A 21,466-nucleotide genomic window follows, 5' to 3' on the forward strand; every position below is an offset into this window, starting at 1 on the left:
ATTCTGTAACGGGGGGTCTCCCTCCTGGGAGCATAAGATAATATGGGACTAGAAAAAGAATAAATTTTCAGCAGTTTTAATATAATAAATTACATCTAGACTCCACCATTATTAAAAAGGTTACTGTCTGAAAACGAACCATGAACTGAAGGGGGAGGGGAGGGGGGGAGGGGGTGATGGTCATGGTGGGGGGCACTTGTGGGGAGAAGCACTGGGTGTTATATGGAAACCAATTTGAAAAGAAACGATTTTTTTTTTAAAGTTTACTGTCATATTTCATATGTGGAGAGTACTATATTCAACTTTGGGATAATTCTCTCAAGTTAAACAGAAGTGGCTAATTAATAAATCAAAAATTAAACTCTGCCGGCAAAGCCAAACCCCAGGAATCACAGGGGATTTTTGAGTCCTGAAGATGATGACTCCATGCCATCTCAGTTTCTCGCCCTTCAGCACGCCCGTATCTGCCCGTAAATCTGCCTCCTTCCCTTCTCCTTTGAGGACGTTGACAAGGCCTGGCTGACGCGGTCACGGCGGCGTCCCTGCTGCAGCCCCACGTCCTGACTCAGACAAATAAATCACACGACGCATCTCGACACTCGAGATTCTGTGCTGTTAGCACAGAGCTAGTATTTTCTAAAGGATTCAGGAATATAAGCCTCATTTCCAGGCTCTAACTAAGTCTCTCACAAATTGTTAGACAGTGTAGAAGCTTAAACAACACCAGAAATGAAGACTGGCAGTCAAATTAATATAAAAATCTTGAGAGAAATGAAAATAAAGATTAACCCAAATATCTCATGAAATGCCCTCGGAAATCTCTAACTCCCTGGAAGATTATGCAGCCCGGGCAGGCTTTGTGAACCCCAGCGCGTCGGTCCTGACCTAAGGAAGCAGGGGCGGAACAGGGTAGAAACTCAGACAGGATCTCCCTGCCCTTACGTGCAGCACAATCCTTAACCTCAAGTCCCCCCGCCAGCCATCACCTCCACCCATCACACTCCACGGGATACAGATGATCCCAGGCTTTAAAAATCTGGAGCGGGAGCAAACGAGGCGGGAGAAAGCACCCGTGCTCGGTGCCGACACGCAGACAGCAGAGCCCCCCAAGCGAGGTAGCAGGTGGCCGGGAGGCTCTGCGGGAGCTTGCGGACAGCCTGGGTTTGTCATTTTCTCAGTCTTCACATGCTCGGAATGTGGAAGACACAGAAATCAGGGTTTGAAATGGTGCATCTCAACAAACCCCGGAGGGGAAAACACGGATAAATCCAGAACCAGATTGGCAGCTACAGGGACATGCCCAAGAGATGTTCCCACAACCGGCGACGGGGAATAGGAGCCCGGCGGGTTCACGCCCCGACTTGCCAGAGTCTGAGTTAAAAGAGAACACATAGAATGCGACTGAGATATTGGCACTCTTCAACAATGCCAGAGTAAAATGATCTGAAATAATCCGTCCCGATTAATAATCTGAAAGAATCCATCCCGATTTAATCATTTGAAAGAATCCATCCCGACTTAAATGGGCCATCAAAGATCCTCAGACACGGGGGAAAAGAGATATCCTAGAAGAGAAAGATTCATAACCACTGACATGGGAAAAACTGAGATAACCTGAGGAATAGAGAAAAACAATTTTAATTAATATTCTGAGAGATTCACAAATGAGTGGGTATGCTATCAGCTGGAACAGAGGAAAAAAGGCTTCCCGACATCAAAATATGCTTGAAACTTTTCAAAAGTAGAGGGGATAGAGAGGTTTTCCAGAATGAAGCAAAGAACAAAATATAAGAAGGAAAGTACATGAGTGAAGGCGGAACCTGTCACCTGGTGTCCGACCTGGAAGGAAACAACAGAGGTGGAGACTCTGCTGAGAAATCCCGGAAGCGGTTTGTCCAGCGCATCTGGAGAAGAGCTCACGAGTGGACAGGGTCCCCTCGGAGACAATAAAATGGATTTTTTAAAGACTCATCTTCAGAGAATCCCAGAGAATTTCGAGACGAGCAGAGGAAACAGCAGCCGGGGAAGAGGCACCAGGCGGCCGCTGGCATTGTTGGCGGGGTTTGGTTCGAACAGTCCTACACCCGCCGGAATCCCCACCCGCAGGCAGAGCTGAAATAAAGGCACTTGAGAACATGGAATAATTCAGAAGCTTGGCTTTTATATAAAATGACTTGAAGGTGTTACAACCGGATGTTATTCAGGAATAAAAGACACAGTGCAACACACAGTGTCTACGAGACCCTGGACACATTTGAGGACATATGGGGACAGACATCAGACACACAGATCTGTCTGGTCAGTGTGAAAGAAAACGGCAGCTACAACTTCACTGGAAAACATTAAAATTCTATGATGGCATAATTTCAAGCAATTGATAAGAAAAAAATTCTATGATAGAAACAGTTCAGGTTTTTAAATTTTTTTTTAACATTAGTTATTTTTGAGAGACAGAGCATGAGCAGGGGAGGGGCAAAGAGAGAAGGAGATACAGAATCCAAAGCAGCTCCCGGCTCTGAGCTGTCAGCACAGAGTGGGACAAGGGGCTTGAACTCACAAACCTTGAGATCATGACCTGAGCCAAAGTCAGACGTTTACCTGACTGAGCCTCCCAGGCGCCCCAAAGAAGAAAAATTCTTAAGGGAAGAATTCATGTGATGCTGACAGGCAAACATCGTCTTTTCTGGTAACACGGCCCCCCGACCTCAGCCTGCTGTGAGGCCCCGGCAGCCAAGAACACGGAATCCGGAATCCTGCCATTTAGACCCAAAGCCCAGCTCTGCACGCCACTATCTGACCGACTTTGAGAAAGTTACTGAAACTCTTCTTGCTGTTGTTGTTGTTGTTGACACTGAATAGCAAATTTTATTTCTAATACACAGATTGAGGGGTACCTGGGGGGCTCAATTGGTTAAGCGTCCAACTCTGGCTCAGGTCATGGTCTCAAGGTCCGTGAGTTCGAGCCTCTTGTCGGGCTTTGTGCTGACAGCTCAGAGCCTGGATCCCGCTTTAGATTCTGTGTCTCCCTCTCTCTGCTTCTCCCCGCCTCATGCTCTGTCTCTCTCTCTCAAAAATAAACGTTGAAAAAATTAATATACAGTTTTAATCTATTTTAAAGACACTTTTCTTGTGAATAAAAATCTGTCTATGTGACTTCTTAATATCTTCTTGTCATTTTTAAAAAGTAAAGGATTTCATTTCCTCTCTCCCTTGCTTATTATCTGTTACAGTTTCCAGACTTCTGCCCCTTTTCTCAACTTGCTTATATGGGACTAAAACACTGTATGAAAGGTTGTACATACTGAGACTTAAATGTTAACTTTGAAAGGATATTGAGAAGAAATTCATATGCCATTCATTCTATGTTAATTGGATAAATGGGCACTTCCCAATAATACTGGGGAGAAAGTGAGACAGTCTAAGTCCATATACCACTAAGGCATCAATGGGGTCTGTCAAATGCCAAGGATGTCAAATGCCTCTTTTTTGAATTCTTTCAGAATAAAGGGGGAAAACAGCTTTCTGAAATATTCGTAGGGAACGAAGTTAAACAATAATGGCCTCTGAGGAAAAAAAGTTCATTAAAACAATCTTACTGCTATCGGCGGGGTCTGCCACTGACGGAATACGGCAAGAAAATAAACAGCTAACAGTACTGGGAAGGATAACAAAACTGTTACCTTTTTTTGCACCTGGGATGATTATGTAAACATCTAGAGAAGACAATAATTCATAAAACTCAAGAGTTCCATCAGGTAGTTCAATATGAGACTGACCCAGAAAAGCAGTAATTTTCCTATGCACTAATCCATAAATGATATAGATTTTCTTGTATATGCAAAGTATACAGACGACGGTGTAAATGGACCAGAGACAACAATGAAGAACCAATATTTTAAATGCTCTGCAGTGACCCCCCCCCAAATTAATCCATAACTCGATGCACCTTGGATCGAAATTTCATGCAAGTGGAGGAGGGTGGCAGGAGCTTTGCAAAAACGGTTTTGAACTCCGCCTGGAAGCGGAAGTTGCCCAGGGGCCATCACATCGTCTGAAATCAGCGAGTCGCCCTGGAGAAGCCGGGTTGGAAGCGGGCGGCTCCCCTTCAGGAGTCACCGCCGCGGAAATCAACGCCGCCAGCGGACCCCGACCAGGGATGCGCACTGCTGGCTGTGCTCGGTAATAGTACGAAAGCGGGAGATGACCTAACTGCCATGTGAATGGTGCTGGATTCATTAATTCTGACACATCCACCTGCTGAAACACATGCGGTGGGAGGCGTCTTGAGAAACACCGACAGGGCGCCTCTAAGCCGATGCTAACAGGGAAGATCGGCAAGAGACCCTCAGCGGTGGAAACAGCTGTGAAACATACGGAGCCTGATCGCACTTTTTGAAAACATAAAATGTTTCTATAGGTGCATCGTTCTGCTTGTGTGCGAATAGCAAAAATCCGGAAGAATCCACCAAACTCCGGAGGAATCAAAAGTGAAAGAACTTCCGCTTTGTGCCCACTGTGTTGAGTGTTGTTCGATGTATTAGTTCAGTGACTGTCTTGGTTTTTACTGATGAAGAGTTTTCAATTGTTCGGTGATGTTTAGAAGCGTTTTAATGCACACATGGGATCGCTGGCTCCTCACCGGAGCTGTGAGTGACTGGGGAACCCTGTCGTGTGGCCGGCCACTCTGTCCCCTCGCAGGCGGAGCGCCGGCAGCAGCAGCGGCGCCGGGGAGCAGCAGGGGGCGCTGCCGGCCCTCCCGCGCCGGTGCCGCACATGCGCACACGGACCCTGGGCTCGCTGCGCAGCGCGGCTCTCCGACGCCCCCTTGAGTTCTTCCCGAAGAAATCTCTGGAGAGCGAACCCCTCCCTCGCCGGTGGCGGTGTGGCTGGGAACCAAGGAGGGCTGGAGGGGGAGGAGAAGGGGAGGGGAAGGGGGGAGGGTCGTGGAGGGGGCTCATGGGGGGGAGCACTGCGTGTTACACGGAAACCAACCTGACAATAAACTTTAAAAAAAAATTAAATAAATGTCCTGAATTACTGGGGAAAAATATTTAACGCCAGGGGCGCCTGGGGGCTCAGTCGATTGAGCCTCTGACTTGGGCTCAGGTCATGAGGAGATGGGCGAAGAGAGAGGCAAAGAGACGTGGGCTTTCTTTTAAGGAATTGGCTCATGTGACTGCGGGGTTGGCAAGTCCCAAATCTGCAGGAGAGGCCAACAGGCTGGGGACCCAGGGAGAGCGGGGGCTGCAGGTCCAGCCCCGAAACAGCCTGGAGAGAGAACTCCTTCTTCTCCAAGAAGCCTCAGTCTTTACTTGTAGGCCTTCAACTGATTGGACGAGGCCCATCCACCTCACGGAGAGTAACCTTCTTGACTCAGTCCACTGAAATAAATGTCATTCTCAGGGGTGCTGGGTGGCTCAGTTGGTTGCACATCTGACTTTGTGAGTTCAAGCCCCACATTGAGTTCTCTGCTATCAGTGCAGAGCCTGTTTCGGATCCTCTGTTTTCTTCTCTCTCTGCCTCCCCCATGCTCTCTCTCTATCTCTATCTCTCTCTCCCTCAAAAATAAATAAAACATTTTTTAAAAAATAAAGGTTAATCTCATCTGAAAGTTACCTTCACAATAACATATAGTCCGGTGTTTGACCAAACATCCAGGTACCTGGTCCAGCCAAGCTGAGAGGTAAACTAATCCTCAAAGGACACGGTTCAGCTCTCCGTGACCACAGATTGGCTGAAATGCAAGCACTGCTCCTGGTTCTTCAGTCCACCAACCACGACATAAACCACAGACGTGCATCAGGGTCGGTGACCAACTGCACCACTTTTCTCAAACCTTCTGGTGATTTTTGCTGTGCCTCTGCTCAGTTCATGCACAGACAGCAAAATGTGCAGAAAAAGCATTTGACGAAATTCACCCTCCCTTAATGATTAAAAAAAATTCAACAAACGAGGAAGAGAAATTCCTCAGCCTGATACAGACACAGCGCACGTCATGGGCAACGCTGACAGACTGAGCGCTTTCCCCCCAAGAGCAGGAACAAGATGAGGACCTGTCACCGTTCCTTGTCAACTTTGTGCTGAAGGCTCCAGCCAGGACGATTAGGCAAGGAGATTTAAAATCCTTCTTATTGAAAAGGATCTGTGTAGACATTTCTCCAAAGACGACATGCAAATGGCCGACAAGTGCATGTAGGGACTCAACGTCATTTGCCAGCAGAGGGAGTAGATCCCAAGTGCGACAACACTTCCCATGCACCAGGATGGCTGCAGTCAAAGGCCATCGAGTGATGAGTGTCACCACGGATACGGAGACTCTGAATCCTCACACGGGGCTGGTGGGAAAGGAAGATGGCGCCACTGCCTTGGGAAAGAGTCCAGCGGCTCCCCGGAAGGCCATAGAGTTTCTGTATGACCCAATAATTCCACTCCTAAGTATATCCTCATTAAAATAAAAACCCACATCCACACACAACCTGGACACAAATGTTCATAACAGCCAAAACGTGGGAAGACCCAGGGCCCATCAACAGATAAAGGGGTAAACAAAACGTGGTCTCTTCATATCGTGGAGGGTGATTCGGCCGTAAAAACAGTGAGGCGCTCACACATCTACGGAATCCATGACCCTCAGGGACATTGTGCCACGTGCAAGAAGCCAGACACAAGAAGCCACATATTGTGATCCCACATTAAATGAAATGTCTAGAACGTGAAAATCATAAAGACAGAAAGCGGATTAGCAGCTGCCTGGGGTTGGGGAGCAGGGAACAGTGACTGTAAATGAGCAAATGGTTCTTTCAGGAAGGATGAAAATGCTCTCAAGTTAGATTGTGGTGTTGGTTGCACAACTCTATGAAAATGCTAAAATGCTTGGAACTCTATACGTTAATAAATTCTGTGGTCTCTGAAACATGTATCAATAAAGCTGTTATTAACAAAAATATTCAGGGACCTTCCACATCAGTGAAGTTTGCAATACAGCACGCTGAGCATCCCAAGAAGACACCTTTATCCTGCCGCCAAACCCAGCAGGAAGCTAAGAGCAGATGCACCCATTGTGGGGTCCATGCAGGCGAGCCTGGCAATCCGGGGGTAGAACAGAGGGGAGAAGGGTGCAGGTCAGACCTGGAAAAGCAAAAGGAAACATCCAGCATAATAGCCCATTAGAGATTTTGAAATCAATTCAGTGCATTGTGATTAACCACTGTTAAGCAAAGAGTAGGACTGATTACAATGGAATAGACCCAGTCTCAATGTGTAATAAGCCGTAGGGTTAATATTGTGTGATGAGATTCTAGATGGTTGTGTTGCTGAATACTTGTGTATGTGTATGTGTGTTGCAACATAGCATACATTTCTTACCATGGGTCAAGGTCAAAACACTACATTTTTTGAAGACGTTTATTTACTCATGGATATAACTACATCACCTAACTCTGTAAGCACTAAAACAAAGCTTAACTATTATTAAGATTACAATTTAAGAAACCATTTATTGTTAATTCCAACCACAAATAGTCTGGAATAAGTGAAAATAAAGAATATAATTACTTTATAAAGTTTTCAAGTCTCTTCTAAATGATTGTTCTCATGCAGGGCATAACCCCAAATATTTCTGGATCGTGCTTTTATTGATCTAACTAAGCTTCTAGCAGCCCCTCTGGCCTAACTTACAGGGATCCATTGGTTTAGACAACACAATACCACTTCCTTTCAAAATTATTCTCGAGCAAAACAAAGCTGAAGCCGTGAGCTCTGGTGACACAAGGTCAAGCGTCGTCTTGAACATAGTTGTAATAAATAATGGCCTTTCTGCAACTCTGCTTATTAAAAACCAACGGCCCTACTCTGTGTCATTTAACTTTAAGTCACACGGAGTCTTCGGGTTAAGTAGCTCACAGTCTTCTGTTAAGTCATCAAAGATCTTTGGTCGGAAAGTCTGGAACAAAACCCTCAGCAGACGGGAGATACGGTTTACCAAGGAAGGTGAGATTGCAGACACGGAGCAGAGTTCCTCAGACCTGACAAGGCCCCCTGGAAGGTCAGCAGACACCCCGCTGGCCATGCCGGGTGCCCCCGGGGTCCTGATGGGGCAGTGGGGAGGGGGCCGGCCACCCTGGTGCTGCTGTCCGGGTCTCACTGACTTGGTGGACTGTGAATCTTCTTTCTCCTCCAGGGGTGTTCGTCTCTTGTCCCCCCTTCCTACTTTGCTCTGCCTGGACGCAGCTGCCGGATCCGGACCGTGTGTGAAGTCCAGCGACTGTGAGAGATTCCATGGGAGGAGCCCTGACCTCTGATTATTGATTCGAAGTCCTAAGCGTATAAGGATGGCTCCGTGGCTGAAGGTCTCCCCAAGTGTCATGCTTTTAAGACAGGATTCCCACTGTTGCCCTCGGGCGGGCCAAAGTGCCTGACGTGATTAACGTCGAGTTGTAAGTACCTGCTGCAGAGGATTTCTAGCACCAGACACACGGGCCCCGGACGCCAGCCCCTCCGCCACCACAGGGCCATTTGCCCGGCGACGTTAGGCCTTCCCGGCTCCATCCACGCGGTCCTCTCTCTGCCGAGCCCCCTAACTAGAATTCCCACGCACATGGCCGTTTCCAGAAACACGGACACTGAGCAAGAATTCTCAGCTTTGTCCCTTCTGAGATGAGCAGATAATAGCCTGAAAATAGTTCCAACTTTGACAAATTAGACCATTTCTAACTTACTTCCCACTGGACTTCCAGGGCGAAACAGAATGTCTGATGCTCGTTGAGTACATGCGGAGTGAATGAACGAAGGAATGAACTTCAAGCAAAGGAAGCATCTCAGAATGCTGACAATATCCCACAGAGACTCCACTGAGCCTTTCGTAAATGACCATGCGAAGGCTGCTCTGGAACCACCATACTGAGTTCTAATAAATAACGTTCTTTTTTTTTTATTTTTTTAGTGTTTTTTTTTATTTTTAAGAGAGAGACACACACAATGTGAGCAGGGGAGGATCAGAGAGAGAGGGAGACTCAGTATCAGAAGACAGGCTCCAGGCTCTGAGCCGTCAGCACAGAGCCCAATGTGGGGCTTGAACTCATGAACCATGAGATCATGACCTGAGCCAAAGATGGATGCTTAACCAACTGAGCCACCCAGATGTTCCTAATGAATAGTTTTCTAAAAACTGGTTGCTTATTTGGAAAACCTATATTTTCCCCTTTCTGGTCTTCTTTTCTTGGGTAAACTCTTCAGCATCAGAGAAGTAGGGAGATGACATTTTCATGCTTTGAGCTGAATTTTGCACATTTTCTGAAATTTCTCGAGTAGCTCAGTCCCTAAAGAGAAGGAACAGGGTCTATCTACTTACTCCTTTTTCCTGGAGAAGTTACCGGCAGTCTCTGAGTTGTGGGAGGTCCCTGTTCCGTGGGCAGCCTTCCCACATCTCCCACGTCCTGGCTCACACAAAATTGACCACCTTTATAAGAGGCTCAGAAAGAAAGGCTGCACTGCTCTCGCCCGGAGGAGCATGACTGGGTCCCGGTGCCAGGCCGCCCGCCCACTCAAATCGCTGTTGTGGCATGGGCTCTGCGGCTGGCACACAGTGAGAAGTTCCTCGGTAAGAACGGAAATGGACTCAGGTCAATAACCACTGGTTGGAGGAAAGGAAATAACGGGCCCCCTGGGGCCCTCCCAACATCACTTAGTATGCAAAGCCAGGACCTGAGGAAAAGGTGGCAGAGTTTGTAGAAGACAGAAAAAAATCAAGAAATGTATCCCTGCCCCTTTCTCACAGTTGTTTCAATTTTTTAAACATCAAACTTCTCGGGAATAATTGCATAGAGCAAACTCCTCCGTCGTCCCGTGTATGGTTCTGTGAGCTCTGAGAAAGAAGTGCGGCTGTGACCCAAGCCCCACAGCTAAGACGCAGCCCGTTTCCAACACCCCAAGCGTTCCTTTCTACCCACACGGTCGATCGCTCCCACCATGTGCAGTGCTTGGCAAGCACCAATCTGATTCCGAGCACAGACTCTCACTTTCCGGAATGTCAGAGAGATGGAATCCTACAATATGGAGCCTGGGTCTAGCCTCCTTCTCCTGGCCCCAGGGCCCTGAGGGCTCCGAGTGCTGGTGCGCCTTCAGAAATTACAGAACAGCACCCCACGGAGTGAATGACCAATGGTGCTTTACTCACAGGGTGATGGACAGTTGGGAGAGTCCATTTTGGGCCCATTGGGAGAAAAGCTACTGTAGACATAACATGCAGGTCTTTGTGCAAGTACATGTCCATTTATGTTAGTGCCTAGGAGTTGTATCGTAGCGGGGTGGTCGGCGTGTGTCTGTAAGAAACTACGAACCCGTGTTCCGCAGCGGCTTTATCTCTCCGCTTCCCCGCCAGCCATGGATGAGGGTTCCAGGTCCCCCTCCAGCACTTACTATTATCGGGTAGGGTTTTTAAATGTTTAAGTCATTCTAACCAATGTGCATATTGTGCCGCTCTGTGCAGTGACTTGGGCAACATTGTTCCTTTTGATATTGTTCTTTCTTTTTCAAAACATCACTACAAGATTCCTACAATTGGTATCCCTAAGAAGAAAAGTATTTTAGCTTTCTATAACCTTTTTATGTATTTTTTAGTGTTTATGTAGAGAGAGAGAGCACAAGTTGGGGAGAGGCAGAGAGAGAGGGAGACACAGACTCTGAAGCAGGCCCCAGGTTCCGAACTGTCAGCACAGAGCCTGACCTGGAGCTCGAACCCACAGACCCTGAGATCATGACCTAGAGAAGTCAGTGTATTACTGACTGAGCCACCCAGGTGCCCTTTTAATACATTGCCACATTTGATGCGGATTTAAGATGACACTAAAATTTTTAGAATGTACTTCTTTTCCTTTCTGACAGCAAAAGGCTACCACGGGCTTAAAGCCAGTGAACTGAAAATAACAAGTGAGAGGAAGAAAACCAGCAGCGCAGGCATAGCGGATTTATCAGCTGCATAAGGAGCTGACTTCCCTAAACGAACTTAGGAGTCTTACTGAGACGCTCCTGCAAATACACCTGAGATGCCCTGAATGTTTACTCTCCCTCAAGAGGAGTTAACTCAACTTGCAAAACTGCCATAGCTTGTGCTTTAATAGGGGGAAAGGGAAGGTCGTGCATAAGGCTGTAAGGTTGTGGAAGAAAAAGAGGAGGCAGAACACTGAAAGGGCCAGGCAGGGGTGACCCCCAGGTGGGAGGAAGGCAGAGCGAGGGGCCGCCGTGCACCCTGGGGTGAGAGAACACTGTCAAATGTCTGCATCCTGGAATCGGACGAACCAGGCTGACCTGTGTACTTTCTCAACACAGACTGCGTCCCGCCGAGCTCCGGTTTCCTCACCCGTGATCTGGCCGTGGGAGCAGCACAGAGGTCATGGCTACAAGTAAGAAAGCAGGTCAAATGCTCAGCACCTTGGGACCAGGCTGGGGAGACTGTGCCGGTAATGGTCAAGTGCGAGGTGTGGGCAACAGCGGAGCCTCACCGGTGACCAGATAAAGCCTGGAGGAGACTCTTGGAGTTTCAATCTGTCGGCCACTCTACTCCTTCATTTATGGGCAATGAAAACAAATTATGTTACTAGAAAAGACCATATTTCAATCCATAAGAGAAGCTCAATGTGAAAAATCAGATGTAAACTTGAAATTGGACAGATCACTATCTGCACAGCCTGCTTCCACTGCAAAAAGTGAACAAAGACAGAAGAAAATCATTTTTCCTTTCTGAAAAGATCTCACTTTGTCTGAAGATGAGCAAAGAAAAAAGTATCCATCTGCTCATTTAGAGACGAATTCACATAAAGGCATCGGGGTCCACACCAGCTTCCTAGAAAACCCAGCAAAACTCATTTTGTTAACTTAGTTGGATAAGTAAGCGATTTTACTTATGATAATTTTACCTTACAGATATGTGCACACATATATGCAGCTAAAAGGCTGTATGTATAATCATTCTAGCAACATGACTGTAAACAATTTATTATCAATGAAAAATGGGCCAAGTTAAAATCACATACATTCAGTAAAGTTCAAGTCATGCTCCACATGACAGAAAAGAATGAAGAAGCTTTTTATGTCAATACATTTTGTTAAATGAAAATGGCACAAGACTAGATCTTTCCATCAGTGGAATGAAATTGGGAGCTTAGACAGGAACGCCCACAGGTGCCGCCCAGTGAACCACAACAAGGAAGCCAAGACAAGTCAACGGGAGAAGAGCCTTTGCAACAAGCAGCACTGTGACACCTACAAAGGAATGAAGCTGGACCCTTACCTCACACCGTATCCAAAGATGGACTCCAAGGGGAGCAAAGCCCTAACCTAAGAAGCTAAACCTATACACCTCTCCGAAGAAAGCTCTGGCACAAATCTTTGTCACCTTGTATTAGTCAGTAGTTTCTTAGATGTGAAACCAAAATCACAAGAAACCAAAGAAAAAACAGCTAAATTAGACTTCTTCAAAACTGAACACTTTGGTGCTTTAAAAGACAACACCAAGGAAGCTAAAAGACGACCATAGGCAACTGCTCTCCCAGGACAATGGGGGAAGTGCCAGCAAGTGGTGTATCTGATGACGGCCATGTGGCCAGTTTGTATGAAGAACTCTGACAGCTCAACAGTGAAATGACAGCTCAATTTGAAAGTAGGCAAAGGATCTAAATAGATACTTCCCGAAAGGAAATACAGAAATAGCAATTAGCTCAAAAAGTTAAATGGTGAGTGTTCACATAAGCTAGCATTTCTGCCTCTAGGTAGATACCCAAAAACTGAAAACTCATGTCTACAAAAACACCTGTGCGTGAATATTCACCCCAGCCTCTTTCAAAATACCTGTAATAGAGAAAAAGTGTCAACTGATAAATGGATAAACAAAATGGAATATTACCTGGCCATAAAAGAAAAAAGTGCTGATTTATCGCATAACACGGATGGACCTTGAAAATATGCTGTGAAAGAGACCAGTCACTAAATTCCACGTACCGTGTGAGCCCATTCATGTGAAGTGTTTAGAACAGGCAAACCCATTGAGACAGAAAGCAGATTAATGGCCACCAGGGGCAGGGTGAGGGGTGCAGAGTTCCCTTCTGGGGTGATGAAAATGTTCTAGAACTGAAAAGTAGGGATGGTTGCACAATTCTGTCAATAAACTACTGAACTGTAATTTTTAAATGGATATATTTTAAAGGACATCAGTTATACCTCAACAAAACTGTTGCTTTTTAAGTGATAGGATAGGAAATTTTAGTTTTAAAATATTTTAAGTATATTTTAAAGAATGTGGGGCGCCTGGGTGGCTCTGTTGGTTAAGCCTCCGGCTTCGGCTCAGGTCAGATCTCACATTCGTGGGTTCGAGCCCCGCGTCAGGCTCTGTGCTGACAGGTAGCTCAGAGCCTGGAGCCTGCTTCCGGTTCTGTGTCTCCTTCGCTCTCTGCCCCTCCCCCTCTCATGCTCTGTCTCTCTCTGTATCAAAAATAAATAAAACATTAAAAAAAAAAAGAATGTTACTATTTTAATAATGAAGACATGTAATCAGATATTAGGATACAATGAGTGTAAGGGAGCCAGATAGCCATCCTCCTTATCAGGGAGTTAACAGATACTGTCTCCTGTGGCACATAAAAAGCAGGCATAAACAGGTCTTCTCGAGGCCCCGTCCAACAGAACCGAAAAGAAAATCAGTTCTAAGTGATGGTCTCTGGGAAACAGCAAGTTAATGGGGAGACTTTTTGTCTTCAGCCCTTTTATACTATCTCATTTGTTCATGAGTGAAAACCGTATTTATTTCCAGCCAATATTTTTAATTACAAGGGACTAAAGTAGCGTTATAATAACAGCTTGTAAAGTTTTCCAAGAAACCTGTTAAGAAACCAAGTTGCAGAAGAGAAGGCATAATATGATGCCTTGGTTTGTTTCATTTTAAGGAAGCAGCAGAAATGATCGCACACATATCTTTCCAGATGAGTGGGAGGTGTCCGGAGGGCCCAGAATGGCTGGGAACGGCACCCACAGGACACTTTCACTTTTACGCTTCCAGACTTTTCTCCACAAGGATTGTGCTTACTTTATGATACTTTAGTATTTAAGTAGGCAATTGAAAACAATCCTTTCTTAAGTCTTTTAAAATTGAGTCTGATTTTCTGTTTTCTATTGCCTTAATAATACTAATCTTCCAATTCATTGGAAAATGAGGTAAAGGCAGATAATTCAGTCTTTGGAAGGTAAGTCATATGTGAGGAGAGAAACGCAGACGGCAGCGATGTTCTTTTCAGACAGAGCCGTACAAAACAACCTCTTGCCCTTGACCTAAATTCAACTTGAGACTTTGGCAAGTTTTCTCAGAGCCCCCCTCTCCCCGCAGAAAAATGTACCAAGAACTTGAATAAAAACAAACACTGGAGAACAGGGAACATGTCATCCAAGTGCAGAAAAATTCTTAGCCAGAGGATTAATGAGCGGGGTCGAACCAAACAGCCGGAAGCAGAGGAAAGTATAATCCCTGAGGGAAAAAACAGATGAAGCAGAGAAGCTCTGAAATGAAGTGGGAAGAAGAGTCAGCTCTGGAAGATTACACACCCAGTGAGCTACCCATGTTTTAAATACACACGGATTTCTTTCTAAAAACGTAAAGGACTGGAAATCTACAATGAGTATAACTAATTTCTAGCATCCAGTTCAACTACATAGTTCAGATTGATTAACCGTGACTGTTTGTAACCACTTGATGGCAAAAAAGTTAATCCGCAGGAGCAGTAATGACCTGGTAGCACTGACCTCTGCACGGCCAACTCGATCTACTGTTGTTACAAGAGGCAGCTCCTTCGTGGATCAGGACATGATTCAGCAGAAATTCACAGGAACAGGAAAGTTATGCCAAAATGATGGCAGACATGGGCCTCTGCTTTCTATAAGATCAAGAATATTCTTGGGCATGCTTAGGAAGGAAGGGAGAAAACATAACTGCACTCAGAAAAAATTTTAATTTGCCTCGCTACAGGAATTGGATTTGTATTCACAGCAGTATGTAGAGAATTGCAATGGAAAGCACTTAAAGGCGGTTAAAATGGCATCCTTGCAATGTCATTTGCAAAATTCGTTTGTAAAACACAATGTTTCCCTGGCCTAGTGTTAGGCAGATTTTTATGATGTGTTTCAAAGCAATCTTCTGTTGGGAGTTTCGAACCCTCGTCCCTTAGCACCTGCCTCTAGCGCGTCATTCGGAACACTGCTCCCTCCTCCTTAGTTTTAACGTGGAGTCTTCAACGAAGAACTGAACGGAGAAGGAACGGCACTGCCAAAGCAAGCGGTGACCTCAGACTTCCCCTGCAGCCTGGACGGCCCCCCTTTCGGGAAGGATCTTGGACTCCAGGGAGAAACCTTTTTTGTCTTAAACCAGGGTCCCCAGGGAAACAACCAAGGGGTGTGTTGTTGACAGAGACCTTTATCGTGAGGGATGGCCCGCACGATCCATCACCAAGGCTGAGATCTGCCATCAGCCGCCTGCTCGCTGGACGCCCAGGAAGGCCAGCGGCCGCTTGCCGCCCCGAGAGCAGGGGACCGAGAGCAGGACACCGGTGGCCCCCCAGCTAGCTCCGCCTTCTCTGCCCTTCCGGCTGGTGGGTTGGGAGGACTGGACGCCATTGGCCACGCGGGGGGAGGGCCGTCGGCTCCACTCCGTGCAGGATCTCACAGGCCCGTCCCTTCCGGAAACACCCCAAAGACGCGCCCGGAAGTCATGGGTAACCAGCTGTCTGGCCCTGTGGCCCGGCCGCGTCGTCACGTAAAATTCATCCTCACACCCAACAACTATCTTCCACTCCTTAGATCGTGTGACCAAGTCAGGAAAGTGTACGGTGCTGTCCACGATTACCCAGATGAGCCCCTGCGTGTGTTCTTAGCGATTGACACCAACGCAGACATGAGTGCCTGTGGGGGGAGGGGGGGGTAATGCTAAGCCCCCAGAAGTCCCACCCACAGCCAAGGCCGGGTGGCGAGCCGCGCGCAGGCATCAGGGCCGTTCCACTGACGTCAGGAGTCACGCAGCCCGACGGCTGCGAGCACCGCAGGCCGCAGCGTTACCCGGCGGGGGCGGAGACAGGCCGCTGCCCACTAGGGGGTCTCCAGGGAGAGAGGACGCACCTGCTCCCAGTTCGGTGGCTGGGTGAGGAGCATGAAGTCCCCCCACAGGCAGCATGTGTCCCCTCCGTCCGGGAGGGAGACTCGGCCGCTGGCCCACAAGTCACTCCCCGGGACCCTCTGCCCCCCACCCCTACCCCGGGCCTCCACGGGACAGAGAAGGGGGTGGTGGGCGGGGCTGGTGGGGCTCTGCTTCCCCACAAGGGCCTCCTGAGGCAACCCGGAAATTCGCAGGCCTCAGCCCCAAATCACTCATCCTATGAAGGTCATGATTTCCATTTAATGCAACTATCGGAAATACGTTTCGGCAAGTGTGGCACTTTTCTCCTCACCCCCCGGAGCATCCCCAGGAGTTCAGGCTGCCCCACCCCCACCCCCCAGGGAGCCCTGGGCTGAGATAGGGGAGCAGGGTGGGGACTCTGGGGCGCCACAGCGCCGGGTACAGGTTGAACCGGAGTGCCTCCTGCTGGTAGCGCTGAATCGGCCCCATGCTGCCGGGCACCGTGAGCAGGTGGGCCACCCGCCGGTCCACACAGGACCAACCACCAGAGCAGCTCGTCCCCGTGCCCTCTGGTTACAGGAAAGTCAGAGGGTGAGAACGTGCTTGCACCTCTCAGACCCACTTCTCATGTTCCAGAAGCAAAAGAAAACTTCAGAGAACGTGCGTGGTGACTGGAAGCCTCGTTTTTCCCGAAAGACACAGTAAATCTGCAAAGACGAAAAAGGGACAGAGACATCACGCAAGCAGAGGCCACTGTTCACTTTTTCTACTTGTATTTTCAGTTCTCAGCGTTGTCTCCCCTCAGAGAAGTGTTGGTAGTATCTACTTAGCTCAGGATGAGCCCTCCCTTAGAGAAAACCACACGCAGACCGCCGTGCCTGCCAGGAAGTTTGCAGAGGTCGCAGAACTGTCTCGAATCCCTCACTGCTTATTTTTCTAGCCAGCAGGCTCGGAAAGCGGAGCATGCAGCAGCACTCAGTGAGCTCGGCTTGCTGAGTGCTTACTCGGTCATCTAGAGGCTCCCGACGTACCAGGATGAATTCTGTTTACGTCTGTGCTTCATACCATCCTCGGCCTGACCCACAGGGAAATCGTCATTCCTTCCGCACACACTTGGTGAGCGTCGGCCCTGGCAGGACCAGCAGACTTGACACAGAGTAGACCTCGGACAGTGCAGTCCACGGAGGCGGGATTTTCTGGTTCAGAGCTGAACCTTGGTCACGTGACGTGGTGCTGAGCAGCGGTTCTGATGCTCTGTAATTCCGCCCTGCCCAACACGGGGGCGACTGGTTCGATGGGTGGTGGGCACTTGAAATGTGCCTAGAGTGAGCGAGAACTGAGTCTTTATTTTATCTTTGTTGAATTTAAATAACCAGTTGTGGCCGGCGGCTTCCCTCCTGGACCAGGCGGTCGTGCCCACCCACGTATGAAGCTCCGTATTTGTGGTCAGAACGGAGGTGGTCCCTGCCCTGATGGACACGCCCGTGGAACGTGGGGAGAGAGAGGTATTTCGTCAAATGATGATAAAATCAATCTGTGATTTCAATTATAATCTGGCCTCTGAAAGGTGTGCAGTGATATGAGGGGACGTGGCCGAGGGCCTGGAGGTGTATTGGGTCAAGTGTCAGAATGCAGGGGCCACATGGAGGTCCAGAGAGAAGGGGGGACAGGGAGGGTGAGGCAGGCAGGGGCAGCACAGGGCAGGGGGGGCGGGGTTGACAGAGCAGGGCTGTGGGAGGAGGGCGGCCGGGTGAGGCAGGCATGGCGGACAGCGTGGGGGTTACTCTGCACCCCAGCACCGACGGGAAAGTGCTGGAAGGCTCGGACACCAGAGCAGAGGGGCCGATGAGACGTGCGTTCTATAAAAATCATCTGTCTACTTTGTAGAACATCATTTAGCAGGGGAAAGGTGTGGTTCTGAGCACCGGGTAGACGCGGGCTCCGAGGACCCCCCGGCTGCAGATGACGGTGGCTCCCGGAAGAGTAACGGTGGACAGAGTGGCCCTATGGAAAACGAGGTGGCCTGCCCAGCGGTGGCCTCGCCCTGTGCAAAACCTGGCGAGGGGTACTGTGCAGGGAACACCCCGATCCGTCCAGGATCTGCTGGGAGAGTCGACGCCCACGTCACAGACCAGCTGACACGAATTATGTCCCTTCTGTCACTCGTGCGATCACCCCTGAGTGCTCCCTGAGCGCCTCCCGCAGCAGACAGCACCAGGAGCGGGGACGCGGACCTCTCCCCGCGTGCGCATGCGTGAGTTCTTCCAACCGCAATTGACGCAAAATCGTAAATGATCAGCTCTGATGTTAACAGCATCTTCTGTCTATCAGTGTACTTGTTTTTCAATCTTAAAACGGCCCCAGGCACTCTTCTGGCTTCCAAAGCGTAACCACAGTCCCAGGGCACAAAGTGCTCCCACTGTTCTTAGAGTGGAAAAGTCCGCCGGTTACAAAATGCACTTGACCCGGACCGCTTAGTTCCAGCAGGCCTGGCCGCCTGTCAGTGTGGCCCGCTCTTCAGGCGTGAGCGACATCCCCCAGCGTGTCACATGGCCGTGTGCTCGCTCCTGGCTCCGCCACACGAGGCAGCGAGAGCTGACCCGTCCGTCTCCCCTTCCAAGTGAGGCCGGCCAAGAATCAATGGGAAAATCACCGACCAGAACGTCTGGTTAAAATTCACGCACTATGTAAATGTCACAGTTGATGCAGCCGATACGTCATAAATGTCGGGGTGTGGCCACCATGTCTGCAGCTCCTGGTCACCCCGGCTCACTGGGCCTGCAAAGGGAGTGGGCAGGTGGCCCGTCTGCTGCACAGGTGCGTCCCCAAAGCAGGTGGGTCCCCAGCCCCCAGACACGGAAAGGCTCCGTTCGCAAAGAAGCAGCAGGTGGGACCCATCACTCGCGAAGAAGGTTCGCTTGTGCCAGCTCTGCGGTCACACCCGGCTGAGGCCTCTCCCCACCTGGGAGACGTCCTGCCTCGCCCGTTTCTGGGTGACAGTCAGGGGCGATGCTCCTGGCAGTTAAGTTTGTCCAGACTCGCTGGAGGCCCGGCAGGCAGGACCCCGGTCTTGGACAATGGGCTGAGAAAACTGGACTTCTACTTGGGATGGAGGACTGTGGAGCCCCCACCTTCCACCCCGGCTTCGTCCTGAGCATCACCGAACACCAGCGGTGCTCCCCACGTCTGTCTTTGCCCGATGAAGAAGGACCGTCACAGTCTCCAAGGCAGGATGTTCACAAAGGCCGTCCCCGGATCGGGAGGGGACAGAGGGAAAGAGCCGGTCCAGGACCAGGTTTTAGGAAGCCGGAGAGAAGAGCCATGCACCTCCGGGCAAAGCTTCCAGCGGCGGCTGGCACCCGCATGGAGGTCCTCCCCCGGGTGTCGGGCGCACCTGGAACCCGCCCGCCCTGCAGGTGCACCCGGAAAACACCTCTGCAGCACCTGAACCGCCCCTTCCGGACAGAACAGCCTCTGACTCCGTGGTCCTGTGCCTGGAACAGATGCCGTCCCGAAACAGATTTTACAGCTGGGAAAGGCACCTTCTGAACGAGCAGACAAAAATTAACTTTAACAAGTTTAAAAACAGAGATTTCCGTTTCGAAAGTAGAAGAAATTCCTTGGGAAGCGCCAGAACAGGCACCCAGCTGGCTGTCAGGTGCCCTAGGCAGTGGTCTGGCCCTGCCCTGCACGCGTGCTGGCCCCGCCCCTGCATGCGTGCTGGCCCCGCCCCCGCGCGCTCTGCTCCCACCAGGCACCTCCCGACCTCCTTTGGCCGAATAAACACGTGTCTGCCTTTTCTTTTCAGAAATGTGCCCAATGTAATAAAAACGAGAAAACAAGCCCAAACCGCACCTTTAACAAAACTGGAGACACCCGTTCTTGCAAATCACACAACACTGGGGAGACGGAAGGTGGAGCCAAACGGGAGGACCCTCGCGGCGCCAGGAAGTCGGGGCGTCTGCCGGCAGCAACGCAGAAAGGCCTGGTGTTTGCTGCGCAATTGGTCCACCGGCAGGACACCGGTCCCCCAACTCCCAGGACACGCACTGGCCACCCCCTTCTCACTTCCCAGAAGGTAAAAAACAGACCCCAAGAGAGGCAAGCGGAGAAGAAACGCAGTCACCGCGGAGTAGCAGCACACAGTAGGTGCGCATCTGTGTGCCGTGTTCGGGGGCTTAGAAAACACCCAGCTGTGAAGAGATGATGAGTGTGTTTTCCTTTGCAGGCATCTGGGAAGATCACTCAGACCAGTGGCGTTCCTGGGGTGCTGTGTCCTCCAGGGGGCGGCTGGGGCCAGACGAGTAGCAGGGTAACCCCCATCCAGCGCACAGACAGCCCCCCGCCCAGCAGGAATTCTCCAGCCCCAAACATCAAAAACAAAATGCCATGGTTGAGATGCTCGGCTTTTCGCCCATGAACTTTCTAGCCAATTCCCTGTGACACGGGCTGCAAAGCGAGAAATAGAAAAGGGATGAAAGGGATGAAGAAGCAGGACTACCCTGTTCCCATGGACACTGCGTATTTTTGTCTGTTTCTGAATCATATTAAAGGGAAAAGCTAAAACGGCATGACTAATTTGCCATGAACTCCTTGCTTTTGTGCATGAGTAAGATCCAGGACCCTGAGCAGCCTCGTCAGCTGAACACATGGCTTCCTGCCCCAGTACAGACTTACAGCTTAAAAATACCCAGTTCGGTAGAAGATGCAGGGAGAGTGGCGAAGCCGTACTATTGAAACGTGCGCATCATCAGGGAACAACGGCCCCACGCGGTCCCACCGCCTCTGGGGCCCAGCCGCGCAAGCCCTGCACCACGTCTGCCAGCCGCCGGGAGGCGCTCTCGAGTGCTGGGCCCCCAGAACCACCAGAGGTCAGATGACCTTAGTGCATGTGACTAAGAAGCCAGTCTCAAAAGGCCGCGTACTGTGGGTTCTGACTCTATGACGTCAGGGAGGGGCAGGACCACAGACACAGTGGAAAGATCAGTGGCTGGGGGCAGGGGGGGAGGGGGTTGGGGGCGGGGTGACTAGGCAGAGCACAGAGGAATTTGGGGCGATTTTCACGACGCCACGACGGTGGATGCACATTGTCAGACATCTGTCCAAACCTCAGAACGCGGGCCACCCCAGAGCCACCCTCGCGTAAGCCGCGGACCCTGGGCAATGCTGGCAGAGCAAAGTGGGTTCAGGGCCCATACCCAACGTGCCGCTCTGCTGGGGGCGCTCATTACGGGGAGGCTGCACGTGCAGGGGACAGAGGGCACGCGGAAATATGCACCTTCCCCTCAGTTCTGTTGTGAACATAAAACTGCTCTAAAA

At 49.7% G+C, this 21,466-nt stretch overlaps 1 long non-coding RNA gene across 1 annotated transcript; it reads right to left on the reverse strand.

The window, feature by feature from the left end:
• Nucleotides 1–20,277: 20,277 nt before the first annotated feature.
• Nucleotides 20,278–21,019, reverse strand: LOC115278430. Its single transcript, XR_003902886.1, has 2 exons — nucleotides 20,825–21,019; nucleotides 20,278–20,596 (listed from the first exon to the last, which is right to left on the reverse strand). It is a non-coding gene; the product is annotated as an uncharacterized LOC115278430 (long non-coding RNA).
• Between the last annotated feature and the right edge of the window lie 447 nt (nucleotides 21,020–21,466).

Source organism: Suricata suricatta, chromosome 14 (assembly GCF_006229205.1).
Source record: "Suricata suricatta isolate VVHF042 chromosome 14, meerkat_22Aug2017_6uvM2_HiC, whole genome shotgun sequence".
Lineage (NCBI taxonomy): Eukaryota > Metazoa > Chordata > Mammalia > Carnivora > Herpestidae > Suricata > Suricata suricatta.